At 36.0% G+C, this 9,059-nt stretch overlaps 1 pseudogene; it reads left to right on the top strand.

Annotated features, from left to right (window-relative positions):
* Nucleotides 1-542: 542 nt before the first annotated feature.
* LOC107828470 (G2/mitotic-specific cyclin S13-7-like) lies at nucleotides 543-1,789 on the top strand (annotated as a pseudogene).
* The last annotated feature ends 7,270 nt before the right edge of the window (nucleotides 1,790-9,059 follow it).

Genomic DNA, 9,059 nt, shown 5'->3' with positions numbered 1-9,059 from the left:
TTAATCTTAACAAACAAAAGGAAGTACTAATTAAAAACATTAATATCACATTAACTTAAAACATAGAAATATATAATTTAGACTAAATAGCTAATGTCATTATATAACTAATCCAAATGATGGTCCTCAAATGATTTCCGCAACTTTTCATCATTTTGAAATCTTTCACCCGCTAAATTATCCAACATCAAACGGTATGACCTGAAATTATAAAATAATTGTGTCAAAAGAAGAGTAGCTATTCCAGATAGTGTTGATGTCCTCGAATGAATAACTGCAAATTACTTGCTATTAAATAACTAGAAAAACAATTGTCTCGTGTTACTACTCACTCTGTCAAGGAACAAAAACTGGTGAACACTTCCAAAAATAAGAAGACTAAGCAAACACAGTTCAGGTATAAAAGATTAGAGGACTTGTGCTATTTTCCAGCTCAAGACAGTCTGAAGAAGAGCAACTCCAAGAATTTGATTCAGAAGAGTAAATCTCAAAGCAGATAACTGGATTACCAAGAAGAGGGACAGCAACGATAACTTGATAAAATGATTCAATATTACACTAAGGAGCAAATGCAAGAACAACTTCTGGATCAGATCCATGGTAATATTGAGGAGGAGGGAGCATTTTTCAGTCTTGGGTTGCAGGATTGCAAACATAATTACTGTCCCACCCTTGACAAAGGAGCAGCCCGCTGCTACAACTTAGGACTTTGACCCTTTCGGGCAAGAAATCAAGGGAAGGACTGGGGACTCCAATTAACATACTGGACCGATTCCTCTCGCTGAAGACGGTTCCAAGGAAGGAACTTCAGGTAGTTGGCATTAGCTCAATGCTAATTGCTTGCAAGTATGAAGAGATTTGAGCACCAGAGGTAGTATATTATGCACATTTCAGTATACTATAACAGTCTGTTGTGTGTAGATGGAAACTTAGATATGTTCTTGATCTCTGCAGGTGAATGATTTCATTCATATATCAGACAATGCATATGCCAGAGAGCAAATACTTCAGATGGAGAAAGCTATTCTTGGGAAATTGGAATGGTATTTGACTGTTCTAACACCATATGTTTTTCTGGTAGATACATTAAAGCTACAACACCATCTGATAATCAGGAGGTAATATACTAATCTTTCTGGTTCCATCTTTCAACATGAATTCTTGTTTGGGATAATTACCTTATTGGGCCCCACCCTCCATAATAATAGCCGGCAAATCTATATATTTCGTATATTAAGTATAATTATACATATAATACATAAAAATATATATATATGACATACAAGATTATATACATACTATTTTGACACGAATTTTTGTTTTATCTCAACTTGGCTAATAATATTTCTGTTGCTTGTTTTAGATGGAGAACATGACATTCTTTTTTGTTGAACTTGGTCTTATGAACTACAAGACCACAATATCATACTGCCCATCAATGCTAGCAGCATCGTTCGTTTATGTTGCCCGTAGCACTCTCAACAAAACTCCATTATCGACTCAAACTCTGCAACACCGAACTAGCTACTCAGAAGATCAGTTGATGTAGTTTTCCTCAAAAACTCGTTTTAGTTTTAGTTAGTTTTCATAATAGTCTCATTGACTTAGCTTTTTGTGTAACAGGGAATGTGCAAAGAAATTGGTTAGCTATCACTTGGATACTGCAGAAAGTAAGCTGAAAGCAATACACAGGAAGTTTTCGAGTCCAGATAGAGGTGTTGTTGCATTCTTCCCACCAGCAAGAAATCTCCTACCTGCTACTACTACTGATGTTGCTTCCTCTTCTTGATGAATTTTATTTTTTAGTTTGGAAAGGTTTTGGATCATGTTCTGTTGTGATCTCGCTAGCTTTAAGCTTGTGTTAAGCTTGTGTTATCTCAACTAGTCAACACTCAATAGAGCAGTTTGTTACAACCCACAGGTACATATGATGGACTAATGGCCACTCAAACAGAAGTATCAATGATACAGAATCAAATAAGTAGTGAGAGTGCGGGCCAGCCACTTTTCAGCCTTGTAATTGAAAATTATCCAGTGTCATGGAATTTATGGAGTTTCGTCCGTGGAATTTAATACTCCATGAGAGTGGTATTTTTCACTTATAGGGCAGAAAAATAGCTATTTGTCAATTTTATCCACAAATAACAGCTAGTACAGGCCTAACACACATAGGGGGAGAGATTACCTCTGTGTTGTTGTTCCATGCATGCAAGTTTCCGTCTCCTGAACCTTCAATATTAACACAAAGCATCTTAGTTCTAGTATCAAAAATAAGATCATAAAGTAGAATGCCTCAAGCTTGCATTTGGCACTGTGCAATTGTTATTATGAAAAGGATGAAAAATAAGAACCAAGCTTCGACAGCAGAATCAAAAGAACAATTCTCGTCAAAGCGGAGGCACAGATAAAAAGATATTAAATTGCAGGCAATGCAGATACATGACAATTCCCGTGAAACTCTTTCATTTCATTGAAGTGAATTCTTATTCTTACGAAGCAAATAACATTTCCTATTGATTTATCCCCTAGACTGGACCTATTTTGATTCTGAATTACCCGTCACTATGTTGTTCCCAAGGAGATCACCAATGCCCAAAGATTGTTTGCACCAGAATGCCTAATGCCAAAATTTCTTTTCCCTCAACCTTTGCTCAAACAATGTCTGCAATACGTACTAGCTTCCGTGCAAGAATGCTCTTTTTTCATTTAACTTTTTTCTGAAAAGAACGAAAGAGTGTCAAATACTGATGACCGTCAAGTTATTGTGCTTATACATGGCTACTGGTTCACAACTTAAATACAAGAATCCTACTGGTCAAGCTCTAAGATTATAGGTACTCTTTCTCTCTTACTCTTATCTATTTAATTTTTTTTTAGCAGTAATGATCCTTAATCACTGAAAGGTAGAAATTGAAAACTAGTTCATGCAAGATTAAGATAGTTAACATTTGTGTAGTACATCCAAATAAAACCTATGCACAACTTGCAACTAACATGAGCTTGTTTCCCAAGGTCAGACTGAAAGATTCCAGCAACATAGTGTCACACCTCCTTTTTACATACCCGCGAGGGTACAAGGGAGTTTTTTCCAATTAAAGGACAATCGAAACGGGATTCGTTTATTTATTTCAGAGTCGCCACTTGGGAGATTTAGGGTGTCCCAAGTCACCAATTTTAATCCCGAATCGAGGAAAAGAATGACTCCATATTACAGTCTGCGCACCAGAAATCCGGATAAGGAATTCTGTTAACCCGGGAGAAGGTGTTAGGCATTCCCGAGTTCCGCGGTTCTAGCACGGTCGCTCAACTGTTATATTCGGCTTGATTATCTGATTTTATACAAATATGAACTTATATGCAAAATTTTATCTTTTTACCGCTTTCTTACTTATTGTTATTATTTTACGAGAATTGCAACGTCGTGGAAACATATCTCGAACCACGTTACATCAATGCACCCGTAGTTGTTTGGCATATCTCGACTCGGTTGAGATTTGGATTTGGGTCACATAAATGTGCACCCGAGTTAAGGAAAATAAATTATTAAAGGCACGCCTAAAGCAACTAGCGTCTTGTTATTTTGGGGAAGGCCGTAAAATTCGCTAAACGGCCTGTCCTCGAATTCTAAGTATTTTAATATATACATTTAGAGGGCCCCGCAGCTTGTGCATTTTTTGTTTGTCGAGGCTCGCCTCATTCATTATTAAAAAGAATTTGCAATGTCATGGAAATACATCTCAGACCACGTCACAATCAATGTACCCGTGATTAGAGACACATTTCGATTTCGTTGAGATTTGGATTTGGGTCACATAAATGTGCACCCGAGTTTAAGGAGATAACATTATTAAATACGCGCCTAAAGCGACTAGCGCAGGGTTATTTTGAGAAAAGGCCGTGAAGTTCGCTAAGCGGCCGATCCCGAGTTCTAAGTAATTAACACATACATTTGTGAGGGCCCCGCAATCTATATATTTTACTAGGCGAGGCTCATCTCATTTATTTTAAATGGACAAATCCTAAAGCGACTACATCTTTTCTATTAAAATTAGTCTCTAAAATAAATAAAGAAAATCCTAATTAATTACGAGCTTTTTTTTTATTTAAGAAAGCATGGCATACTAATTGCTATATTAATACAAATATTGATGAACAAGAATTTTACTAAAAAAATTCGAAATTATAAATAAAATAAAAATTTGACAACTAATATTCAAAAGAATCAAATATAGTTAGATTGAAGATCGCATTGTTATATATATAAAAAAAACTATTGAAATTAATTATTCACAACCATTTGAAACTGGATTTAACCATAATACTAAAGCTTAATAGAAAGTTTATTAGACTTAAACGTTCTTCTAATTTTGTTTGAACTCAAATCAAGCCTTAATACCTAATTCACGAAATTTAGTTCAAATTCATGCCTTAGCTAAATTTAAGTACTTGTTCACAATTAACCTACTGTTGATAATCTTAGAACCTTCATAGCTAGTGAATTAACCCGTTTTGCCAAGCCGATTCATTAAAGACTAACTTATGTTATTTTCTCTTATTCCAATTATTATTCAATAATACATAAAATAGCCTAAATACAATCAATAAAAGGAACAGAGAAAAAGCGAAATTAAAACTTCAAAATTCGATTCTTCATATGTATTCATGCTTCCACATTTTTAGCTTGCAATAACTAGTATTACATTCGTGTACCTGGTATTGGAAAACAAGAGAAGATGAAGCTGAGAAGCAGCAACAATAGTAACAATGTAGCACAACAACGACAGTCCAGCAACACAGGAATAGACCAGTAACAGTAGGAATAGTAGAAAACCTAGGAGACTATAAACGACTCCAAGTATAGAGAAGAAGTAAAAGGCAGGAAGGTTCTGACTATTTCAGATCTTAAGCGAGGCAATGAAACAGTAACTATTCTTTTTCAACTTCAAAACTCTCCAAAATGAATTCTGCCCCTGTATATTCAGTGTATCCAGAATGTATATCGGGTGTATACTTCTCACTCCGCCCCCTCTTTTTTTCTTCTCTCTATCTAGTTTTTCCTCTTTTTTTCCACCCTTCTTCCTAAATTTTCTCTTCTATTTATAGCAAAATTTTCGAAATTTTCAGATTTGTTTTTTATTATTTTATTATTTTTTTAATTAAAAGAAATCCCACTTACAAATTGCTTTTATTTTTTTAGAAAAAGAAATCTCACCTTTATTTAATTTTATTTTTAAAATTCCAACTTTAATTACTTTATCTTATTTAAAATCCCACTTTTTATTTTTTAAAAGAGAATCTCACTTTATTTAACTTTTCTTTAAAAAATAAACCACTATCTTTTCTTTTTCTTTTAAAAATGCTACTTTCAATTACTTTAAATTTTTTACATTTTCAGATATCTTTATATTTATTTTTTAATTCCAACCTTCTTTTACTTTTAAATTTTTTAAAACTTTTTACTTTTTTTTTAAAATTTTCTACATTCTTTTACTTTTTTTTTTTTATTTTTTATTTTTTTAAAATCATTTCCGAAATTACTATATATATATATATATATATATATATATATATTTTAAAATAAAAATAATAAATAAAATAAAATATTTTCGGATTTTTTTTTATATATATAAAAAAAACAAAAAATAAAACTATTAATAGTGATAATTCACTTTTTATTTTTATTTTTTTATTTTTTTGGTTTTGTTTTGTGTTGGACAAAAATGAAGAAGGGGTGTTGGGTTAATGGACTGGGTCGACCCAGTTCGAAATGGACTGGGTCGTAGGGAAGATTGGGCCATTTTTTGGGCCTATAGCTTGAAATTGAAGAAGAGGCCCAATTCCGACTTTCTTTATATTTTCGCTCTCTTTTCTTCTTTTATTTTTCTAAAACTAAATTATAAAAATACTTAAACTATTATTAAGAACTAAATTAAGTTATAAAGGCGCAAATTAACTCCCAATAACAATTAACGCACAATTAAGTATTAATTAAGCATAAAATTGTATATTTGGACATTAAATGCTAAAAATGCAAACGATGCCTATTTTTGTAATTTTTAATTTTTGTAAAACAATTTTAATTACTAACAATTGTAGAATTAAATCATACATGCAAAATGCGACTTATTTTTGTATTTTTTATTAATTTAGCGAATAAACACGCACAGACAAATACAAATAATTCTTCCAAATATCACAAAATATCACAAAATTGCACACCAAAGAAAAATCATTTTATTTTTGAATTTTTTGGGAGTAATTCTCATATAGGGAAAAAATCACGTGCTTACAGTTGCCCCTCTTTGCCCGGAGACACGAAGGGTTTTCGTGCAAAGATAAAGCGAGCGATTTTTGCCCATCCGAGTACTCCGTTGAAGCATTTTTTTGAAAAAGATTTGACCGAACCTTTGCTTCAAAGGTTTCCTACATATCCTGGGCTAAACAGGAATCAGGTCAATGTAGTTCGAGAAATTTTGGTAGCTGGGACTACCGTTGGACTGCAATGTTACTGTTGTTGCATGCTATTACTACTGCTTACCGATCTCCTTGTTACACCGTGCTTAAAAAAACAAGAAGCTAGGCTAGAGTACAATTTGTTTTTGTTGCCTTGCTTCCTTGTCGCCTTGCTTCTCTTTCGGTGCTTTACTTCTTTTGACACATGTACTTGAGTTTGTACTGTGACCTCTTGTTGCAACCTTCTGTTTCCCGGTGCCGGGGAATTTTATTGTTTCCTGCTGGGGATTCCTATTGTAACCCTCTGTTTTATTGTCCTCTGACTTGATTTTGAAATGTATGCCTCTGTTATCTGGGCGGGCTCCCAATTTTAATACTTGAAAATTAAAGACTTGAAATGTATGCCTCTGTTATCTGGGCGGGCTCCCAAGTTCAATGCTTGAAAATTAAAGACTGAAATGTATGCCTCTGTTCTATGGGCGGGCTCCCAACTTCAACAACAACTTTAAAAATGAATGTCATTCCTCTCTTCAACCAATACATCGCCATTCTGTTCTTCAGGGGGGCTCCTGATTTCAACAACTTTAAAAAATAAAATCCTATTCGAGGGCGGATGAACCCGAAATATCCTATTCGAGGGCGGATGAACCCAAAATATCCTATTCGAGGGCGGATGAACCCAAATACCCTATTCGAGGGCGGATGAACCCAAAATATCCTATTCGAGGGCGGATGAACCCAAAATATCCTATTCGAGGGCGGATGAACCCAAAATATCCTATTCGAGGGTGGATGAACCCAAAATATCCTATTCGAGGGTGGATGAACCCATATATCCTATTCGAGGGCGGATGAACCCAAAATATCCTATTCGAGGGCGGATGAACCCAAATATCCTGTTCGAGGGCGGATGAACCCAAAATATCCTGTTCGAGGGCGGATGAACCCAAATATCCTATTCGAGGGCGGATGAACCCAAATATCCTATTCGAGGGCGGATGAACCCAAATATCCTATTCGAGGGCGGATGAACCCAAATATCCTATTCGAGGGCGGATGAACCCAAATATCCTATTCGAGGGCGGATGAACCCAAATATCCTATTCGAGGGCGGATGAACCCAAAATATCCTATTCGAGGGCGGATGAACCCAAAATATCCTATTCGAGGGCGGATGAACCCAAAATATCCTATTCGAGGGCGGATGAACCCAAATATCCTATTCGAGGGCGGATGAACCCAAAATATCCTATTCGAGGGCGGATGAACCCAAAATATCCTATTCGAGGGCGGATGATCCCATTTTCAAAATCTTGGAATTGTCTTACCTCCGACTGTTTTTCTTCGAATCGTATTGTCTTGCTATCTCTTAAAACTTGAATTAATTTCCTCGTTCCTCCGAGAAAATTTTCTACAATGGCAGAAAATTTTCTGCCCCAGTTTTGGTGCTTTTCCTTGTTCCCCAGGTGGACGCCTGACTTCTGATATTTCAACTCTTCTTCCTTGTTCTCCAGGTGGATGCCTGATTGCTATTTCAACTGTCCTTCCTGGTTCTCCAGGTGGACGCCTGACTTCTGATAATTCAACTGTTTTCCCTTGTTCTCCAGGTGGGCGCCTGATTTCTTCTTCAATTTTTCATCCTCATTCTCCAGGTGGACGCCTGACTTCTGATAATTCAACTGTTTTCCCTTGTTCTCCAGGTGGGCGCCTGATTGCTTCTTTGATTCTTCATCCTCATTCTCCAGGTGGACGCCTGATTTCTTCTTTAATTTTTCATCCTCATTCTCCAGGTGGACGTCTGATTTCTTCTTCAAATTTTTTTTTATCCTCCGCTCTGCTTTGTTCTTGCATGCTGGGGATAGTACCACTGTGGGAGTCTCATTTCTTCCCCTCCTTCAAATTTGTTTTTGGTTTTTTTTTCTTAACACTGCTGGGGATAAAAGTGTTATCTTCTTGGGATAACGTTGTTGAGGATAACGCTGCTGGGGAATTTTATCCCTTCAAATCGATGCTTCATTCTTCTGGAAGCTGCTGGGGAGGATAATGGCTCTTTGCTTTTCTGAGCACAAATGTCATCTCTTTGTTTTGTCTGCTGGGGATCAACTTCCTCCATTGGAAGCTTATTATGTTGGGGGAAACCATGGTTCAAAGACCACTTCCTTGGTGCTATCTTTATTCTTCCCCAAATGGGTGCCTGATTTCCAGAAAATTTTCTAACTGAAAAGAAAATTTTCTGCCCCAGTTTGCATTTTCCCTTATGGTCTTCACTGCCATTCCATTTACCTGTTTCAAACCAAACAAAATTTGTTAGTTTAAAAACCCGGTGGTTGGTTATGATACTCCTACTGGGATGGTTTTTTCCCTTTCTCCCTTCCCCACTCTATGTTGTCCGACCCTCTTGGAACTTGGTCGAAAATCTGTTGGGGATGCTCCTACATCTCGATGATCTGTCGGGGGCCCTCTTAGAATTAGGTCCACAATTTTCTCAACTGTTGTTTTCCTGTTTTTCTCCAACTTCCCCTGGAAATTTGGTCCTATTGGGATCTAGGCCCCTTTCATCATTTGGTCTTGCGACCAACTTCTTTTCTCTTTATCGCCTTATCTTT

Source organism: Nicotiana tabacum, chromosome 20 (assembly GCF_000715075.1).
Source record: "Nicotiana tabacum cultivar K326 chromosome 20, ASM71507v2, whole genome shotgun sequence".
Classification (NCBI taxonomy): domain Eukaryota; kingdom Viridiplantae; phylum Streptophyta; class Magnoliopsida; order Solanales; family Solanaceae; genus Nicotiana; species Nicotiana tabacum.
Note: the sequence above shows the minus strand (reverse complement) of the source record. Positions and strands in the feature narration are given on the sequence as shown.